The 21,594-nt window shown below is 42.9% G+C and overlaps 1 protein-coding gene across 4 annotated transcripts in view; it reads left to right on the forward strand.

Annotated features, from left to right (window-relative positions):
- The window catches only part of LRFN2 (leucine rich repeat and fibronectin type III domain containing 2), a 1,534,746-nt gene that overhangs the window by 931,753 nt on the left and 581,399 nt on the right, over positions 1–21,594 (forward strand). For all 4 annotated transcript variants that reach the window (XM_069236232.1, XM_069236233.1, XM_069236234.1 and 1 more), the window contains one exon: positions 13,688–13,759. The gene's annotated coding sequence lies outside the window, so the exon portion shown is untranslated. The remainder of the gene's footprint in view (positions 1–13,687; positions 13,760–21,594) is intronic.

Genomic DNA, 21,594 nt, shown 5'->3' on the forward strand with positions numbered 1-21,594 from the left:
AAGGCCTGTCCCTCTCATAGGTTAACATGGGGGCTACCTTTAAATCTGATTAAAGTGTTGATTCCCTTTGGGAATGGATGGACATGTGCAGTTTGGGGTCTCTGAGCTCACAATTTAGAAAATCCATCTTTTAGTAAAGTTGATTTTAAGATTGTGTGTTTGAAAATGCCACTTTTAGAAAGTGACCATTTTCTTGCTTATACCATTTCTGTGACTCTGCCTGTTTGTGGATTCCCTGTCTGGGTCAGTTTGACAGTTGGGATGGTTGCACCTCACACTAGACAGTGACACAAAGGGAGCTGGGGTGTAGTCTGCATTTCCTGATGAGCCATCTGTGCTAGGAGGGAGGGGAGGAGTGGTCACTCACACCTGAAAGGGCTGTGCCTGTCCTCACACAATGCAGTCTCCAACCCCCCTGTTGAGTGTCTGGGGCCTGGCCTGGGCAAGGCAGGATTTCACATTCAAGAGAAACTTTGCTTTGAAGTAGGCCTACTTCACAGGAGAAATTGGGTATAGGAAGGGCACCTAAAACTACAGACTTTAGAACACTTCTGGAAACCAAGAGGAACCTCTGACTAGAGAAGAGCTGAGGAAGAAGAGCTGCCCTGCCTGTGACTGTGCTTTGTGGAGCTATCCTGCAGTCACTACTGCTGCCAGAGAAAGAGGGCAAAGACTGGACTTTGTGTGCCTTCCATCTTGTGAAGATCTCCACGGGCTTGATTTAGAGCTTGCCTCCTGTTGTTGGAAGTCTCAGGGACAGCAAAGACTTCTCTCTGCAGCACCTGGAGTCTCTGGAGAGACCCCTACTCCTCCAAGTGGTGCCCATCCAGTTCCTGGGACCCTGAAGGAAGAAGCTGGCAGCCTAAGAGGAAGAAATCCACACAGAACGCCGTGCGGGGAGAAGATCGACGCAACTTCAATCTGCGGCTGAAAAATCGACGCGCCACCAGTTTTGCAGCTGAAAATCGACACTCGCCTACAACGCGACTGAAGAATCGACGCACGGAGCTGGAGAAACGATGCAAAGCATCACTGACGGAGGCTGGTGAGATCGCAACACGCGCTGTGTGGTTTTTGGATCATTGTGCTCCTGGATTTCCAATGCAAGGCCTGCCCGGACCCGAGAGTGCTGACCGGATCGACACATTGCTCTCCTGCGGAGAGAAGAAATGACCCGACCTCGCTCGTGAGTGAAATCGACGCGTCGCAAGCCCATTTTGATGCACACTCACCCGTGCTTGGTTATTTTTGACGCACCCGAGGTACATTTTCATGCTAACAGTATTAGTGTGTGTTTAAAACTATATGAAGGCTCTTTTTGCTTTTTAATCGATAACTTGACTTGTGTATTGTGGATTTTTGTTGTGTTGGTCTTGTTTTGTTTAGATAAATACTCTATTTTTCTAAACCTGTGTTGTGTCATTTTGTAGTGTTTTCATTAAGTTACTGTGTGTGTTGGTACAAATACTTTAGACCTACCACTCTGAAGTTAAACCTACTGCTCATGCCAAGCTACCAAGGGGGTAAGCAAGGGTTAGCTGAGGGTGATATTCTTTTACCCTGACTAGAGTGAGGGTTCTTGCTTGGACAGGGGGTAACCTGACTGCCAACCAAAGACCCCATTTCTAACAAATGTGTAGAGTGTTTTAAACATCCAACCTCTCTTCTAAACACATGAGGAAACAATTGCTTTTATCAAATTCTGCACATATCTGACACTTGATCATGTGATTCTGTTTCAGGGGTGATTGTATTTGATATGTTCGCTTTGATTTCATCTACCATCTCTCTCAACCTGATCAACGGAGATTCATTGGGGTCAAGATACACCCCTAACTCCTTCTAATGGATCCAACTAATGAGAGAGTCTCCTCTTATAAATACAGATATCTTTCCAACTGTTAGCCTCTCTTTGAATTCTATCTTACCCACAAAATATCCAAGAGGTTTTATGGATTCAGCTCCCTAACCTCTAGGTCTTATGTCCGGATTGAACAATTTGACTTATGACCCTCAATTCATACAATTATTTTGGGATAAGTGTAATTTTAGCTCCAGAATCAAATAACATACTCACATTTGCACCCCTTACTTTCACATCTTCCATTGTCCCATCCTCATATTTTGTCTTGAGTTGTAAAATACCAATCTCATAATCATCCTCTTGTTCATACTCCACCTCCCGCACTTTTCCCTTGCTACTTTTAGATTTGCAATTAGCGGAACAGTGGCCCTTTTGACCCTTTTTTCCACATACCATACAAGTGTTTTTCCATGCCGGACAATCTTTACAGTTGGCTAAATGTGCATGTAAAACATCTTAGCAATTTTTAAATTTCTATGTGATCATCTTTCTTTGTAGATTCTTTAATACCACCTTTCTTTAACATTTTCAATTTTACGTACCTAACTCTATCGCTAGCCCCTTTTTCTTGTAGAACCAAGTCTTTCTTTAAAGTATCAACATATGACTTGGAATGCTGTACAGTTTTTATAATAGTCAACAGTTCGTTCAAAGATTAATTATCTTTTTGCATAAAGCTTCTCTTACTTTTTCATTACTGCAACCTGACATAAATTGATCTATCAAATGCTACTCATTAGAAACTCCAAAATTACATGTAGATGCCAATTTCTGTAGCAATGTTATGAACTCTTCAACAGATTCTCTCGACTTCTGTATTCTTTTCCCAAAATGAAAATGTTCAAGTACCATACTGATTTTTGGTAAGTAATGCACATTGAGTTTCCTCATACGAGTTTCAAATTCATTTAAATTAGAAGCCTTACTATCTGATAACACCGGAAGAAATTTGTACACTTCTTGCCCCTAAGAATCAAGACAATGTAATAATAAAGATTTTTTTCCTTTTTACACTCAAACACTTTGATGAAACAGTTTCTTCCAGTTAGACCAATATAGAACTGGTTCTCCATGAGAAGATAGAAAAAATGGGGGAAGGGTTACATTTTGCATGCTAACCTAATAAACACACAAAACCAAACTTACAATAAACTGTAGTTCACCACATATACAATACAAATATAATATATATCAATAGGTGAGGGGCAAACACCAATTTAAATAATGTTTCTTACAAGATAATAAACATGGAAAAAGAAAAAAAATGATAGCTATTGTCACCAGATAATTGCAAGACATCAAAACAGTAAACGCTAGTTTGCCAAGCTGTGATCACATCACAGACAATGACATGCTTCAGTAGTAATAATCATATGTGGGCATGTCACAGATTGCAATCTCAATGATAAAACCGGAAATATCCACTTGTTTGCTGAGCTATTGTTCCAATTGTAAATTGTTGTTTTTTGCAGTCCTTACTTCGAGTGATTTTCAGTAGGCTAGTTGTTAGGCAACCATAGCATCACTTTCCACAGCTTGAAGCACCCTTGTGAGCATAATACGCCGATTGGGATGTACATGCCCCTGCCGCAAACGTTATAGAGCACGCAATGCTGAGGAATCATGTGACCTGTTAGGGATTCACAGGATATCCCATGCGGCAGGAGCGAGTGTTCCATGAGCTGCTCATGGACCATTCCTTGAGCTGCTCAGTGGTCCAGACAGATCACAAGCAGATGTGTAGGCAGAGCACAGGGGTCCGGTGCGCACTGGGAGATACCGGAACACCGATGAAGGCAATATTAAAGAGAAGCAAGCTGAGGTTGCACATCAATTATGAAACTGTTGAGGTGACTCCTTCGTAGGTTGTTACCGCTTTTTGTCAATGTGTATAAAAGTGACACTGCTGGCCAGTAAATACCTCAGGAGATGGTTTATTTCACGTCCAAGGAAATAACGTCATCCAGCTCTTCCTATCCTCCTCAACTCTCAACTCTCATCTCTCCTTATCCATCATTACATACCTAGAATCCCAAGCTACATTCTACCTCTGCCTAAGTTCCATGCACATGGCTGGACCACACCGTGCCTATTGATAGCCTTGAATACATGGTGCCATATAGTTGAATAATCATTTTTTAGCTGCCAACCGTGCATGCTCCATTTTCTTACCCTGTGAGATACTGAATGGTAATTCATTGGAAGGGACGAGGTCCTTGTCATTTAGTATTACGAATCCCAGCAGCCCATACTCTTCACTCCTCAACAGGTCGATTCCCGGCCCTCCAGTAGGCCCACCGTCTCATTACATTTGTAGTTCGCTTATATTCCTCTACTAATAAAATCAAACTCTTGCCTGAGTTTTCTTTATGCTCTTCCATCTGTAATTAAGAGAGGAGTCCACAGATGTGGTGTCTGCTTGTGCTGTCCACTTATTTACTTTTCATCTCAGGGCAGTACCCTAATGGGCTGTTCTGCAGTGAGCACTTCTGCTGCACTGATCTGTGCTCTCCACGGCTTGCAATGATAGCTGGGTCTGGCAGATAGAAAGTCATCTGCCATACATTTTCAGGTGGTAATGTAATAGCAAGTTCACCAGCGTTGTTATGGAGATAACTTCTTTTATGGAGGCATATGAGTCCATGGACTGTTTTTCCTCCTGCATCTCCAAGCACAGCTGGCCATACTATAGCCCACTTCCCTTCCAGTGACCTTGCATAAACATTGAACTTTCCCAGTTCTAGACAAGAAAACCCTAACTTTGTAAGGCAAAACACCAGGGAGAGTGATGGAGTATTTGTGCAGACACAAATTGAAACACATCTCTTCCCAACATGACACATGCTATCATGCCTGAAATGTATGTTACTAAATTGCTTTGTGTACCAAAGATAGGTGAAAGCAATGGTGCCGGAACTGTTCAAAGACACATTAAAAGCCAGGCAACAACATATTACTCGAACCGTTTGATCCAACTTCAAAAAGGAATTTGCTCTGATCGCCTCCTATTTCAGAATACCTGTGCAAGCATGTGCGTGGGTGCACGCATACAGGACACACGCGTGCGCATGCACACACATGTACAAACACCACGTTCATCCCTGCGCATTGCTTTTTTATTTTTGCAATGAAACTGCTTTCCCTGCCGGACTTCCTCCAGGCCTTTGGCAGCCTTTACATAATAAAAGAGAATGCCTGGGGTTCTGAAAGGCGCCCTTAGGTGTGAATCAAGACCTCTCCACCCATGTCTGAACAGCAGGGAATCCTGCATTTGCAAGCTTTCTTTTGGGAAAAAATATGAAGACTAATGTAGCTAGCTATCATAGGTGAAAAGCATCTGCTCTTTATAGAGTTAACCTACTAACACATCCCTGTTTTTCAAGTGTCACTCCTTCCTGCCCAAGATATTCTAAAGAATTGGCTAAAGTCAACCCTCAGTACAAAGCTCCTGTACATTTATGGCACCAGGACTATGGTGTTTCTGCTAAAGCTACCTGTTGCCTTGACAATAAGGACTACAAAATAAAATCATAAGCTGCCTTCTTGTACTGCTTGGCTCTTAAGTTACTTTTTCTTTGGTTAAAAAAAATGTAAACCAGCATCTACTGTTAAGTCCAGTGAGCTTTACAATTCTCTATCTGATTTTTGCCATTAAAAAAAAAAAAACACTTTTTTTTTTTACACTAGTTTTTCACCTTTCTTTCGATGTATGATCTCGGTGCTTTTGATGAACTCAGCCTGGTCTCCAGGGTCTCTATTACTCCTGTGGCCCTTTCTTCCTAATCTAAGCAGGACCTCCTTGCTGCTCAGCATCCCTCAGCACCGCCTGTACAGGGTGGAAAAAAATGTGGTTGTTCCGCTGTTGAAAAATCCTTCTGCAGACCCCAAACATCTTAGACACTTCTTACCTGCTTCTTTGTGCCATTTTCCCAAACGAATCACTGAGAAAGTAATACATTTCCAGATTTCCTCAATTATCAAAAGTAATTGAGTCCTTGACCGTTACTTGCTTCTTATCCACGATCAAGGCGGTAGCGTAGCACAGGGGTTACTAGGTCTTACTGTCACATTTCACATCCTGTCCAATGCGCCCTTCACATCCAATCTAGACTTCAACACCCCAAAAATGCTTCTGCTTTTTGCCTCTTATGACCTGGCTCGCCTAAACGTTCACATTTTCAGCAGCGGCTACCAACTAGGAATAGTGTGGGAGCGGGCAAATGGGTGGTGGGTAGGTGCATGCATGGTGTGTGAGAACTATAAATAAAAACAACCTGCCACTTACTTTGCTTGCTGCACGAACTCCGACCTCCTCCTCACTCCGGTCCGTGTTCTGCTTCTTTCTCCTCCAGGCTTCTCAGCTCCAGCAAATTCCCCTAACCAATCCTGGCACTGCTCTCATGATGGTAACTAGCAAGAGAGAGGCCCCAGGATTGGAGGGTGTGGCCTCTTTCCGGGCTCTCGAGAGCACTGGAGCCTGTGCTTTCTCTACCATAGCTGCCTAAGACAACTGGGTTAAAGAGGTTTAAAATGTGCATGTATGGCTGCCCTTTGCAGACAGCCGGCCAAAGACACTTGCAAACTTTAAACCTAAGAGCACAGCCAGCCCATCGCTCCTCCCTGCTGCAGCCCTGTCCTGATACTCGGTTTGGGAAGGGTTGGTGAAAAATAAAATGTTAATAAATTATATTAACTACCATTTTATTTTTCATCTCTGGGACCTTTCTAGAGGGCATTTTTGTTATTCTGGTGATGCTCCTCCACCCTAAAAGAGAGCCAGCCGTGCATATTTTACTCAATGGGCATTCACTGTGGCACAAAGCAGAAACCTCCCCGTCACAAAACAATTTACATCGATTAGGAGTCCATAGAGGTAGTAGCTGCTACAGGTAGGTGGCCCTTTAGTACCCCCTTTCCCGCTCTACCCCTAACCTCAGCTGCAGGATTTTGAAGTTAAATTTTCTCTCAAAGCCCTGTCTCCTATCTGTAGTTATAACTCCATGCCCTCCTCCTGATCCCTCGACTGTAATCAGGAGACTTGTAATGGTTTCACGGCTGGATAAGTACTCAACACTGTGATGTGACCAAGGGTCAAAGGTCATGCAATATTACTTCCAATACTCCTGACAAAAATGCTCCTTCTATGGAAAAAAAATGTCTTAACTATAACTATCTACTGGTTATCGCCACTAGTTAATATATATTGCCTACTGGTGATAGCCAGTAGGTAGTTATAGTTGAGACCACTTTTTTCCATAGACAGGGTGTTTTTTGTTTTTCCAATAACTTTGGCGCCGTTTGATGAATGTTAACAAAATCTTCAAAAATAACACAACACTCAGTTTAGCTGGTGTCTTTAAATGTTTAGGGGTTATCCATAAAGCGTGCTTTTTATAATTTGGTATTAGTACGTTTAGTATTTGAGTTTTTTAAGGTAAAAAAAAATAGATATTAAGAGACTTGGGGACATATTTATAGGACCCTAGCGCCACCTTGCGCCACATTTACGTGATTTATTTTGACGTTAATGTGGCCCAACGAGGCCAAAATCTCCCCGCTGTATTTACAGAGTAGTGCAATACAAGCATTGCGCCACTCTGTAAACCTTTGTGCTACATTATGCCTGCGCCAGGCATAATGTATGCAAAGGGGGCGTTCCCCCGTTAGGGGTGCCGGTAAAATGGTGAAAGGAAATCTATGAGATTTCCTTTTGCCATTTATTATGACACTTTTAACACCTGCTCAAGAGCAGGTGTTAAAAGGGGGTTTTCACTCTTTGGAATGGGCCCCCACGACTCTGCAGGAGTAGCACCAATATTTTGGCACTACTCCTGCAGAGTACATCATAAAAAATTACACTATTGCCCCCTACCTTTTAAATATGGTGCACACATGGTGGCGGTAGGGGGGTGCTAAATGGTACAGGGAAAGTGGTGCTGCACTTGGTGCAGTGCCACTTTCCACAAATCTGCCCCTTGGATCCTCCGCAGATTCACCCAGGGTGAAGCCACAGATCTGAGGAAAAAGCAAGGCCTGTATTGGCTGGCTGTAACCTGACAGAAAAGTTGCAGCAGCCATTTTGTTTGTTGCATTGGCTCGGCAGAGTAGAAAAAAACACTGCAAAAACAAATAAAGGGCCAGGATACAGCTATCCTGACCCCACTGAAAACATAGAGGGGTCAATTAGGGAAGCCTCATGGGCAAAAAAATTGCCTAGTGTTTTTTTCATCCAATCCGTGGATCTGCAGATCCTCCGCAGCACCCCTGTGTAAAACTGGGGTGGATGGGGAGATCCAGAGGAAAATTGAAAAAAAAAACACTCCATCCAACGGTGCGCAGCTTGGGTTTGGGTGCATGGGGGAGGGTTGGCCGCAGGGCAGGGCCTGGCCATAAGGACCAACCCTCGCTGTGCACGGCGAAAGACGGTGCATGGAGCTGGTTATATTAACGTGCATGTTAAAAAAACAAAGAATTTCATCGGAAAAAAAAAGTTTACAGGGATGTTATAATTGACGTTTTACTCATACATAACCATAAAAATTCAACAGTTATAGTTATACTTATAGTTATACTTATTTGAAGAAACTATAACTTGTGCTGGAAAGTAACCTTAGGCAACAAGTGATAGATTTGTAGCATAATTATAACTATAACTGCTGAGTTTCTATGGTTTTGTATGGGTAAAACATCTATTTAACTTCAACATCCCTGTAACCTTTGTTAAGGTTTGCTAAGTTAAGTAGATGTTTCACCCATACAAAACCATAGAAACTCAGCAGTTATAGATATTTTTATAGTTATACTTATGCTAAGAAACTCACTTGTTGCCTAAAGTTACTTTACAACTATAAAAGGTGCATTTCTATGATTTGGCACGTGTAAAATGTGATCCTAACTATAACGTCACGGTAACCTTTGTTTTTATCAGTGAAAATATATATATAATATTAATATAGTTAGGCTCACATTTTACACGTACCAAATCACACAAATTTACCTGTTATAGAGTTATCTCAAGTAACTATAACACATGTCCTAAGATAACTATAACTTTACCCCCCTCCAAGCCCAGTTTTTTCATCTGAACTTTTACGGCAAATATTACATTGATATTATTAATGATGTTATCAAAGATGTCATGAGTGCCGTAATTTGTTTGGGTAATTAGCAGTGCATGGCGAGGGTGCGAGTTATAGTTACAGGGCACGAGTTATAGTTAACAGGTGAATTTCTATGGTTTGGTACATTTAAAATTTGAGCCTGACTAATAACGTCCCTGTAACCTTTGTTTTTGTCAGTAAATGTCTTATTTTTTTTTAATGTAAACTAATGTTCATTACTATCCGTTAATCCAATCGCCTGTGGCCAAACCCTGCAGCGAACCACCCTAGCCACCCAACCCGACACTGCGCACGGCCCTTTGGCCATGTACAGCGGAAGTTGGCTGCGTCCTGTCTCTCAGGTATCAGCATAGGAGTGAGAGGGTGTATCTGGGGATGATATTGGCTGCGAGAGTGTCTGTCTGGGTGTGAGAGTGGGAGCATCAGTTTCTGTTTGGGTCTGTGACTGGGTGCATGAGGGTCTGAATGGGCCTGTGAGTGGATGTTTGACAGTCTGAATGGGTCTGTGAGTTGGTGCATCAGTGTCTGATTAAGTCTGTGAGTGGGTGCGTCAGTTTCTGAGTGGGTCTATGAGTGGGTGCATGAGTATCTGATTGGGTCTGTGAAAGGGTGTGTGAGTATCAGAGTGGGTCTGCGAGTCGGTGCGTAAGAGTCTGAGTCAGTGTGTGAGTGGGTGAAAGAAAAATTGAGAGGCAGAGATAAAGAGAGGGAGAGAGATAGCGAGTTTATTTTAGGCTTTGGTGAATGATATACTTCGAATGAGATATTTCTGGACAAATTGAAAAGAAAAATATATTTGTCCATTAAAAAGAGTGGGATCACCTTTCTTTATGAACCTTAAACTTTTGGAGTTTAAAACAAATTAAAGCAGGCAAATCATCACAAACACACCTAGACTAGAGCCCTCAACTTTCGGTATGAGGGTCTGTGACCATACCCATTATGCCACAGGTGACTCCGTACTCTGCAGTCATTGCATGGAGAGAACATTGCTATGACTGTCTCTCTCTCTCTCTCTCTCTCTCTCTCTCTCTCTCTCTCTCTCTCTCTTCCATCCCATAGAGGGATGGAAGAGAGAGAGAGAGAGAGAGACAGAGAGACAGACAGAGTGGCAGGACTGTGGTGGAAGCCTGAAAGCCCCCATGGTCCTAGCCATCTCCCTGTATCCTGTTAGAGCCGGCATTGCTCCCACAAGCAGGTAGCTGCTTTAAATAGCAGTTCCGTGCTTGTGGGAGCAATGTTTTCACCTATTTCCCTGCATGCCTAGATGCATGGCGGTAAACAGATGAAAACTGCGCTTTCTGACAGCGGGAGCTGCTTGGCTGCTCCCGCTGTCAGAAACCAGACTTTGGGGGTTATTCCAACTTTGGAGGAGGTGTTAATCCGTCCCAAAAGTGACGGAAAAGTGACAGATTTACCACCAGCCGTATTACGAGTCCATTATATCCTATGGAACTCGTAATACGGCTGGTGGTATATCCGTCACTTTACCGTCACTTTTGGGACGGATTAACACCTCCTCCAAAGTTGGAATAACCCCCTTTGTTTGCTTTTGCTTGGTGGGTGCTGTAAAGGAAACTAAGGTAATGAGCTACTTTGAATACTTCTGAAACGATATTCTTCAAAACCAACAATACAATTTATATCAATACAAATGATTATGTATGTCTTTACCAATATATATGTGTGATAATAACATGTCTATATCACACTTTCATGTTTGGTCTTGAAAATAGATGAATATCTTGATTTAAATCTCCATCAATATATGACATCTCAAAGTTTTGATGATATCCACAATACATTATTTTATTAAGTTTGTTTACAAAAATCAAATAAGTAAAACCTAAACTGATACAAAAAGCTACAAAACTAACTCAATCACCCCACACCCCCACATATACACTTTATTAAAACATCCATAGAAAACAATACAAAAAACCTAATATTCCTAATGACAAAAACAATTCCTAAAAATATAAATGCAATTAATACATATCCTAATAAATGTCAATGAGAATTTTATTTATAAAAGTCCAATATTGGTGTTGCAACGATCTCAGACAAAGATACAAAAGGAACCTATGGCCTACGCAAGTTTCAGTAATCCTCTTTTCTTGAGGCTACCTTCATCAGGGCAGTTCCCAATCTTCTAGTCCATTATTGATGTGGACCCAACGACCGGACATTCTGACAGCATTGTATGCCAAAACCTGGATATGTGCCACGTACATATATGATATCTGCAGAGTGACACTGTTATAGTTTCTCGGACGAAAAGCCTCCACTCACGGAGACATAGGAGATGTACCCTTTGTTTCCATTTCAGGGTTATGCCTCAAATAATAAATGGTACTGTTGTCTGTACAAAATCTAGCACATCCTAAGAACGGGACTCTTTCAGGACCGTAGAATTGGCCACTTGTCTTGTTTTTTCGGATAGATCTGGATGTTGAACATACCGACGCGTATTTCCTAACGGTGGGTGTTGTCTGTTCCTACCAAGCAAAAGCAAACAGCTATGTCCCTGGGTGGACACCCTGGGACATAACAGAAGCCGGCCCTGGGGGGTAGGAATCCTCAGGGCCATCATTGGCTTCTCAAGAGAGGCTGTGGCCTCCCTCCAGTGATTCAAATAGCTCCGAGGAGGTGGTAGTCCCAGGGGCTGTTGGGGGGGGGGGCGTGTGCCCCCCCTGGCGTTTCATTTAAGCCCTATGGGTTTGATGATCCCCTCCACATTGAATTTGAAATAAGCCCCAGGGAGATGGCAGTCCATCGGGCTCTGAGGGGGCCGGACAGCCCCCCCACATTAAAATGCGAATGCCCCTGTGACATGTTCCACCCGGGGGCCTCAAAATAATCAAGCGTGGGAGGTCGTGTTTTTTTTTTTTTTTTTTTTTCACCAGATCCGCTGCGACTTGCAGTGACATTTTTTTTAAAAACTTTCTTTTTAGCTTAGGTGGGAGGGGGGACCATCTAGAATCTCAGAACTAAGGGGTCAGAGTGTCCCTACCCTGGCCCCTTTTCTTTTTTTTAATTTTGTTTTTGGGACTCGGCTGAAGATGAGTCCCAAGATGGCTGCCAACACTTCCTTGTTGAAGTGTTGGCAGCCAATCAGATCTCAGCACGAGATCAGGAAGGTCTGCGCAGCCTTCGTGTCCCTATATATACAAATTTGGGTTTTCTTTAATTTTTTAAGAACTACTGAATGGATTTATAACAAATAACAAAAAGGTTGCTTTCTGAACCAAGAGCTACCTTTCTGCCAAATTTGGTGTAATTCCGTCCAGTGGTTCGGGCGCTATCACTGCTCAAAATCCCTATGGAAAAATGAATGGGGAAAAAGCATTTTAGGACCCCCCCCCTTTTTTTCGACCCCCACTTTTTAGGAAAATTTCGAGAAGACTCGTCAACTGGCGCCAAAGATATAGGCATGTAAAAAACACCCCACTAGATTTGATATATATAATCCTCATGGTTTATTAGCATCCAGAGCGTTTTAAATGAGAATCAAAAACACGTTCACGCTGAAAAAAAACCTGTAATATGCTTATTTCGCCTTTTGAAGTGCTTCGTGGTCCTAAATTTCAAAGTTCAAGAGGAAAGTTCAAATTACTCCTGTGTGCGGAACTAATCTGCAACTTTTTTCGGGATTCACAAAGAACCCCAACTTACTTTCCAAGCACTGGAAATATATAGAGGTCACTGATTTCTTGCTGTAGTCCACTGTGCGAGTTAGTTGAGTTGATTTTTCAAAAAGTGAAGAAGTTTCATGTATGGAGATGCCACAAATGTGCATTTGAACATGCAACATTTTGTCACAAAGGAAATTAACATTACCTCCCCCCTGCTCTCTAATGAAAAGGCGAAGCATTCCTCCCCATTTTCACCCTAGAGATTTACTACTCCCTTTGACAGGAGTAAATTTGCACGTTTCCATTGTCTGTAAGGTTTATGTGAATAGCCAGTAAGGTTTAAGTGAATATTCACATATCTATAGGTCTGTGTATATTATTTACATATGCACGCTGAGATCACACGAAAGCACACCCACAAACCCATCTTTAATTTTCTGTTAGTGCCATCACCCGGACAGAATGTATGCACTCACATGTGCGCTTTCCGAATGAAACACTTCACTAATCCTGATTCACGCAGTGCTTAATTTGTGCTTGTTGTTTCCGGTGCTGAGCACCGGCACTTATTTTTGAGGGCCGGCGCTTATTTTTCTGCCTCAAGCATTTACTGCGAGCAAAAGACACATATGGGAAAGACGGAGAAAGAGAAAACGAAAAACCTTCACAACGGAAGACAGCAGAAAGCTGAAAGACTGTGCTGAAGGGGCAGGGAGTGGCTTTATAAGGATTGAAGAGGCCCGAGATGGCCTCAGGATTACACTGCCTCGGTATTCCGAGTTCGCACATTTAATTGCAGCACCCGCGTATTTAAGAGGAGGCCTTTGAGCACCAGCTCGTCTTTATTTACAAATTAAGCACTGGATTCACGGGAGTTTTGGTTGGAGCTCGTTTTTGCTCATCTAAAGTGTATAATGTTTAGTGAAGTGTACGCTGCGAGCCTAAAGGCATTGGAAGACAATAAAAAACACACATAAATAAGTTTATGTTTTTTGACTGTGTGCTTTTTTAACCGCCGGAGGTTTTCTTGAGGAAATGATGACTGATTGACATTTTTTTTATTTCAGGTGAGGACGGTGTTGTCGTTTTCGAGAGCCCGTTTGGATGGGTTACTTTGAGATTTCATTATCTGACTTAAGGTAGGTTCGTATACATGTGTTTGCAAGTTTCATACACACAGAGCGGCTGTGCCCTCCTTGCTGTACTGCACTGACAGACGCTGGAACGGGTGCTCCCTTCGGGCAGATGTCTGCAGTTGGTGCCCCCGGAGGTTTTTGTGTGGACTGGGAGTTTTACAAGAGGGAAAGCAAGAAAGGCAGAAATACGAGAAGGAGGGAGGACGAGAAAGACAGGGAAACAGTTGCATAGGAGAAAATTAGGGATAAAACAAACAAGAATTTGCAATGCAACGGGTCTCGCATTTCCTAGACTTACCGCTATTACCGTTGTAAACTACTAACCGGACTTTTCTTGCTGCATAAATTGAAGAGAAAAAAAAAAGGAGCAAGTTCGCGCTGCGTGGGAAATAAAAAAGAGAAAGTAGTCCACAAATCATGCTGAAAACATCAAGCTTTGTATGTTTTCAGTAGTTGGCCGGTGCGCTCGAAGAGGGCTAAACACCGGAAAACGCATGACGTATGCTTCATGCCCACGAACCAACAAACGTGACGGGGGGTGACATGGGCGTGGGTAAAAGCACATAGCAAGATTATAACCGGGAAGGAGTGCTTGTGCACTGGACCCTACAAAACTGCACAAATGAAATAGAGACAGGAAGGCTAGCATGGTGGAAGAAAGAAGCGTGAGGTTGAATCAAGGTTGGCCAGAATTTGTATTTGGCAACCATCGCATTGCAGCGGGCAACTCTGAAAAACTCTGGGCCCAGGCACTTATTAAGACAAACTTCTGCTCTCCTCCTATAGAGGCCAAACACAATGCAATTTTGTCTACAGTGTCTCGAATTTGAGTTGCTCCTGTTGTAATAAAAATGTTGTCTGAATATGGCTTTGTTGTCCCTTGTGATGAGGTCAGCACTTTATGAAATATGGAACGAACCCTCTAATTAATAACAAGATCGAAGACAAACTCATACCTGCACTTGTCCATCACCCATACAACATATCTGCTTGTTTGTTTGGGTGCATCTTGATTGGTTGGCAGTATGACAGCAAGTGACCAAAGAGGAACAAACAAATAGTGATTCCTGTGGATTTATAGGGGAAAAGTTAGCTTTGTGTTTAGGAAGGGCTTGTGTTATCGGCCAGACCCTGATACAAGCTGCTGTTGTAGCACAGTGCCTTTGTTTTAGCACAGTTTCACGTCTCAAGATTTGTCCAGGTGGTACGTGCCTGTGCTAAATGTAAATAAGGGATAATTATGCAAATTAGGTGCAGACTGTTTGGGAAGGTTACTACCCCCACATTTTACAGCACAGAGGTACACGCGCCACTAGAGTGCCCCATATTGGGGTGGTAGGCGCTATATAAATGTTGCCAAACATTCCAATACAGATATTGTTGGAGCTGGGTGGTGTTGCACCCTCTACACCTTTTGAAACAAAGGCACGTATGTCTCAACACATTATCCAAAAGAACCAGAACGGGTAAAACTCTCTGTTTTCAAACTGTGAATATAAATGTTTGGCAAACCTTAAATTGAAAACACGGTTATGTGGGTAGCAGACTAATGATACGTTTCAATGGAAAAAAGAAAGGAACTGTGACTTAAAAGTCCTTCTACATTGTTTATCATGACATAATATGAAGCAAGAAGCCACGTGACTGCTCAGCCCTGGAATTAAACATGAATCTGCATTACAAGAATCTTACAAATTGAAAGACTAGACTTAGGAATGTCAGATTCAAATATTGATGAGGTACTTACAGACTTATAAACTAGCATCTGTCATTTACAGTAACAGTGCAGCTAATTTAAGGACCACAAGAGGAATAGCACTTTGGTAGCTTAAGCACTCCCCTAGAGTTAAAATATTTATTTTTTGGAACCTTTTGCAAAAGATTGACACCATCCCTCCTAGAAGCCCTTGATGGCCTCTCGGGCATGTCAGATGTTTGTATGGGGCCAGATGCAAAGCACTTTGTTCTAAATATGAAACCTGTCATCCCAATGAAGTGAAAACCTGGCAGCTACAGTATGTGATGCCATCTGAGGATTGCCTCATCATTAATAAATAAAAAAGGCAGGTCCGCTTTATAAATCAATAAATGTATGTTGCAGCAGGAGCACAGCGCCTTCTTGTCAGGCCCTTGCTGCTGCTTTTGGAATTGTGGGCCTCATTTACCATGCCCGTGGCGCAGGTCTATGCAGCAAGCGCCTTGTTGCACCACCGTGTGCCACCGGAAAAGGGCAGAAATGTGCCGTATCTACAATATATGGCACACTGCATTTCTGTCCTCTCCCTCTGTGCTGGTGCACAAATTGCTGCCATGCGCCAACACAGGCACCCTCCCACCATGGTGCAAGGATGCCTGTGTTGTGGGGATGATTGTTTTTGTGCTGAAAGGAGCACCATCCTGCATAAAACAAGCACCAGAGGTGTTTTCCTCTTCTATGTGTGTGGCAGAATGCAGCACACATAGAAAGAGGAAAGAATGGGGAGAAATAAGATATTTCTCCCCGTTGCATCATTCTTATGCCACCCCTGAGGTGACGTAGGAATCTGACGCATTCCCACACTCATAAGTCTGGGAATGCATCAGATTCCTTCCCGTTCCATGGGTGTTGCGTGGGGACACTCCAAGCAACACCCATGGAACGCCCCTTTCACGCAGTGTTATGCGTGAAAGAGGTACATATTTACAAGGCCATAAAAAGCTACGCAAGATGTCTTTGCCTGGCCTTGTAAATACGGGCTGGCATACTGCGCCACTGGGGCATCAAAAAAATGACTCTGGTGGTGCAGTGTGCCTCTAGAGCCTCGTAAGTGAGGCCCTATTACTTAAGAAATTAGCACAAAATATCAGAACATTAGTGTTAGACTGCTGGCTGCTAAATAAAGGTGCATTATATCACATTTTCTGCCAAAATGATTTTCTGATTTACTATTACCTAGCCAATAAAACGATTCAAAGTGCTATTGTTGCATGCATTTTGTTCAGAAGCTTTTAAAAATACAGCATGTCTCTCTAGAGCCACTTGAGAGTACCTAGTTTTGAAACAAACTTACCGGAGTGTAAGAATGATATTCAGCTAGGTAAGAAGGCTTTGTGCTATCTAATGGGGAAAAATCAATTATCTAGGTGTAACAGGGAGAGCGAGGGGAGCCAGGGGTGTTGACTAACACAAGCCTCTCTAGCGCAGGGGGCCCAATCCTTCTGGTGGCCTCTAGCTCTTCAGGGGTCCCCGTTCAACTCAAGGCCAATGAATATCTGTGATATATGGGAGATTCAGGGGCCTCTCATCACATTCTGCAAGGTGACCGCTTATCACATTCTGCAAGGGGTCCCCATCATATGTGTTACCCCACTGAGGTGAAGCCACCTCAGCAGCTTTGATCTCAAGAGTCACCCTGATAGCAGAATGATTGCGTGTTCAGCCGTGGATTAAGTGCATAACATATTAATATTCAGGCATTCAGTGTTAGGAGCCTACAAACACGTTTTATTGTTGTGCTACCCATGTTTGTTGTTATCTGAAAAATGAATGAAAAAGAGTCCCAGCCAATTTCATGATCTCCTTACAACACCAGGGACAAGGCTAGTGATTTGCACAAGCATAATGAGATCGCAAACTCACGGTCCCTCCTATAAAAAGTCACTATAACGTCCTTCTTGATCAGTGTCAGGGACAGTTTGTGACAAGTAAAATGGCTTGCTATCAATGAAACTGCAACAAGCATAAAAGGTAGCATGTATGTGACAGGAAGGACAAATATGTGGAACAATTTAATAAAGAGGGTGAAGAGGAACCCGACAAAAACACATTTCACATAAACTAAGAGACACAGTAATTCAAAACTCTTAAAATCCTTTGGACTGTGCCAATCCCAGCCAAACCAACACCAATGGTGTTTCTGAAATCCCAAATCTTCTCAATGGGGGGAGCCGTTGAGATGAAGACTTGTATTTGATTTTGAAACTGCATGACACTTTTGAGTTGATCCCTCAGGCAGAGACATAGGGGCCAAATACAAGTTTGGCAGTCCCAATGCAGAGCGGCCAAATTGTAATATGGATGTCACTGCCATGGTGCTGGTGTCCCCCAACCCTATTACAATGTTTCCACCAGTCTGGCTGGGCTGACTGGCAGAAGCATTGAAATAGAGCATTTCCACCAGTAAGACCGGCGGGAACAGTCCTACGAGATAGCACTCAGCTTCCTTAAAGGAACAGCGTACTATTTCTCAGCACATAGGGGGCTGACCAGCACCCTCGGAATGCTCACTGTCTACGAAGCAGAAAGTGCACACTTTAACGGTGTTGGGCGGAGGGCCCTTTCATTGCCCTTGCCATGGGCATGGGTAGGTCAGGGCCCCCCTTTACCTCCCTGCACTTGTTCTCTGCCAGCCTTTTCATGGTGTGAAAACCACCATGAAAAGGCTGATGGAGAACAAGGTTGTAATCTGCTAGCTGGCACTGAGTTCAGCGCCACCCTGGCTGATTACAGTTCCCGGCAGAGATGTCGGTACCATGGCGAGTCCGCCTGCCACGATTGTAATTGGGTGGTCAGACCCCCTGAGTGCGGCGGTCTGACCATCAATGCAAGCGTGGCGGTCTTTGGACCGCAAAACTTTTAATAAGAGCCTGCTCACGATCCTGGTGGATGGAACTCTCCGTCACAGATGTGACGGTTATCCCATCTGTCATAATACAAGTTCCATTATATCCAATGGAGCATGTAATACAGCGGACGGAATATCCGTCATGTTTGTGACTGAGTATCCCAACCACCAAGATCATAATCAGGTCCTCAGTCCCGTGCTTTCTCTGTGAAGGTATATAATGGTGTTCCAATGTAGGAGTACACTACAATGGGGTGTACTAGTTCCCACACTGTGACTTAAATTTAAAATAATTACAATGCGAGGTATTTTAAAGGAAGGAAGAGGAGTGTGTAGTCAAGCAGAGTCGAATCTGCTCTTTGAATTCAGAATTCCCCATACAATACGTTCTTGAATCTTTTTTGTGTGACTAAAGCTGTCATTTTAATTATTCCACTGAGGAGAAATGTGCGAACATATTTCAAATGTTTGTGTTTTTCTGAATACATATTACATCCTTTACTCCGGTAAATAATTAACATTGTGAAGCCTTGTCTAATACATAAAACATTCCTCTATGGTTGAGAAGAAGGCAATTTTCCCAGAAGAGGAATTAAACTGCTCCAACTGGCGGGACATTTTAAAGAAATGAAAGCTGAGCGTTGATATTACTGGCCCATGCTGCATTGTACACAGAGGGAAACAGAATGCAAACTCTTCCATATGGTGACACTGTCACAGTCTGATAAGTCACAGCCAATGAATAGGGATGCCAATCAAAACAATTGAATTTTCTGGAAAATGCTTGCAGTGAGCTCTGCTCATGAAGACTTAAGACATTAATTTATTTAAGGACTGCCTCGTATAATCATAGATCATTTTTTTAAAAATCTGTAACGTTGCAAGGATTTTCATTGCTCAATGAAATATCACATTTTGCCTGCTGGAGCGCTCCCTTTGCTATTTATCTGCCCTTTTGGAAGGATTCGGTGCCACCACTAGATGGCGGGGTAATGCTGCAGCTTTGCCGCACTGGTTATGTGTCTAATCACAAATTACTTATGGTGCCTTTCCCTCCCATTCCCAAACATCTAACTCAAGGCAAAACACATTACCTGGGGCTGCAGGTGCTCCAATGGGTTTGTGCATCCTACTTTTTGTATCCCTGGATCAAGCTGGTATTACAGCATGGAATGTAGATGCATGGACGATCCTTTTTGTAATGCAGATCATGCACATTTAGCACCAGAGAAACTTCAAAGTAGTATTTCCTCTTGCCATAGCGACATGACGCATATGAATGACAAAACACTTTGCTTCTTATGCATGCTGACTGTGAGACACTGGGTTTTTGGTTGAAAGGGGTGATACCATTGTCAAGCAACAACCACAATCCCTGCCAGGTATTGCGACATGAGCGAGAACCCTTTTTATACTAGTATTAACAATAAGTTATAAGTAAGAAAAGGAGCCTCATATCCCGCAGAGAGTCAAGGAGCAGAGTTACATAAATCTTCAATCAGTAAGTACAAATATCATGGAACAAATGTAGTGACTACATTGATTCTTTATGTCTTGGTTGAACTGTAAAATATGGACAAAGACAACCCCTATCAGGGTCAACCACAAAAGTCATTAAATTAACCGGTACTTAATCCTTTAGTAGCTTGGCACCATATAAGTCAGGCTTAATGTAGAGGCAATGTATAAAGTATCTATGCAGCAAACAGTAATAAAGTGAAAACACAACATAAGAAAAATCCTACATCAAAATAGAAAAATAGAGCAAATTCTATTAAATTATTTGACAGCAAAATGACAAGCATCTAATCAGTAGGACTGGAGATATGCATTTTCAAAGGTTTAGGTAAGGGTAGCACCTTAAAGCACAAACCACTAACTGGAGTTTTCTGTCTGTGCCATACCGAGACAAAGTCACAAGTTCAAGCCAACCACAACTGAGCGCAGACCAGAGGGGCAGCTCTTGGGTATCAGGCCTCACTTCAGCAGAGGCCAGCAGCAGGGAAAAGGCAGGTCCAGTGAAGTCTGGGCAACTGGATAGATTTTAAACAGGCATCTCCAGCTTACGTCCTTGTAGCTCAGGACAGGAGGCCAGTCAGCTAGCCCTTGAAGTCACTCTGGTGGTTCTGCGTCCAAGGAACGGTCCAGTCTTCCTTCCTCAGGCAGCAGAGCAGCAGGGCAGCAGGCCGCTCCTTCTTGCAGAAGGACAGCAGAGCAGTCCATCTTCTGAGCCTTCCGCAGGGGATCTGAAGAGTTGGTTTGATGATCCAATATTTATACAAGGTGCCAGGTTTGAAGTGGGATAAGCCACTAGACTTTCCTTCATTCTCCTCTCCTAGTCCCAGAATGTCTGGAGTCAGAAAAGACTGGTGTGAAGTTCTTTGTGTATGTGCTGAGGTAGCTCCTTTGAAGTGCAAGTGTGATAGGCGACAACTCTGTCACACCCATCAGGTGGGAATAGCCCATTATGCCAACCTCCCCCCCCCTTTTGTGATACTGCCTGGGAGGAATACACAAAGGCCAAAAGCCAACCACACCTATTCAATTGACCCAGGGCACAGGCTGCAGGCACCAAAGGATCAGGATGAGAAAAAGCCAACTTTCTGGAAGTGGCATTTTCAGAATTGTAACTTAAAATCTGACTTTACTATTAAAGAGGATTTTAAAATATAATTCTTTAGAGACCAATGAGGACATTTCTACCAGTTCCCAAGCAAACGTTTTCGTGTATGAAATGTAATTAGGTAACCTGATGTTATCCTATGGTACAAGTAGGCCGTGCAGTAGGGAAAAAATAATTTAAGAGCTTTTCACTACCAGGACATGTAAAACATAAAAGTACATATCCAGCTTTGTTAAATACAATACAACTTGCCCTCTGGTCTGTTTTAAGCCTACACTAGGGGTGGCATATAAGTATCAAAACTAAGGTGTAGGCCTCATAAAAGGTTTATTTTGCCCGGTCGAAATGGCAGTTTAAATTGCACACAGGCTGCAATTTCAGGCCTGAGACATGTTTTAAATGACTACTGTAGTGGATGTCACAATGAGAACTCCAGACCCATTAGTAGCATTTAATTTTCAGTCTCTGTGTACACATAGTGCCACTTTACTAGGGAACTACAAGTACATTCACTTTGCTAATCGGTCAAATGTACCATGTTTTAGGGAGAGATACAAGCACTTAGGCACTGGTAAACAGTGTCAATTTGCAGAGTCCTAAAGCTAACAAAA

This window comes from Pleurodeles waltl, chromosome 5 (genome assembly GCF_031143425.1).
Source record: "Pleurodeles waltl isolate 20211129_DDA chromosome 5, aPleWal1.hap1.20221129, whole genome shotgun sequence".
Taxonomy (NCBI): domain Eukaryota; kingdom Metazoa; phylum Chordata; class Amphibia; order Caudata; family Salamandridae; genus Pleurodeles; species Pleurodeles waltl.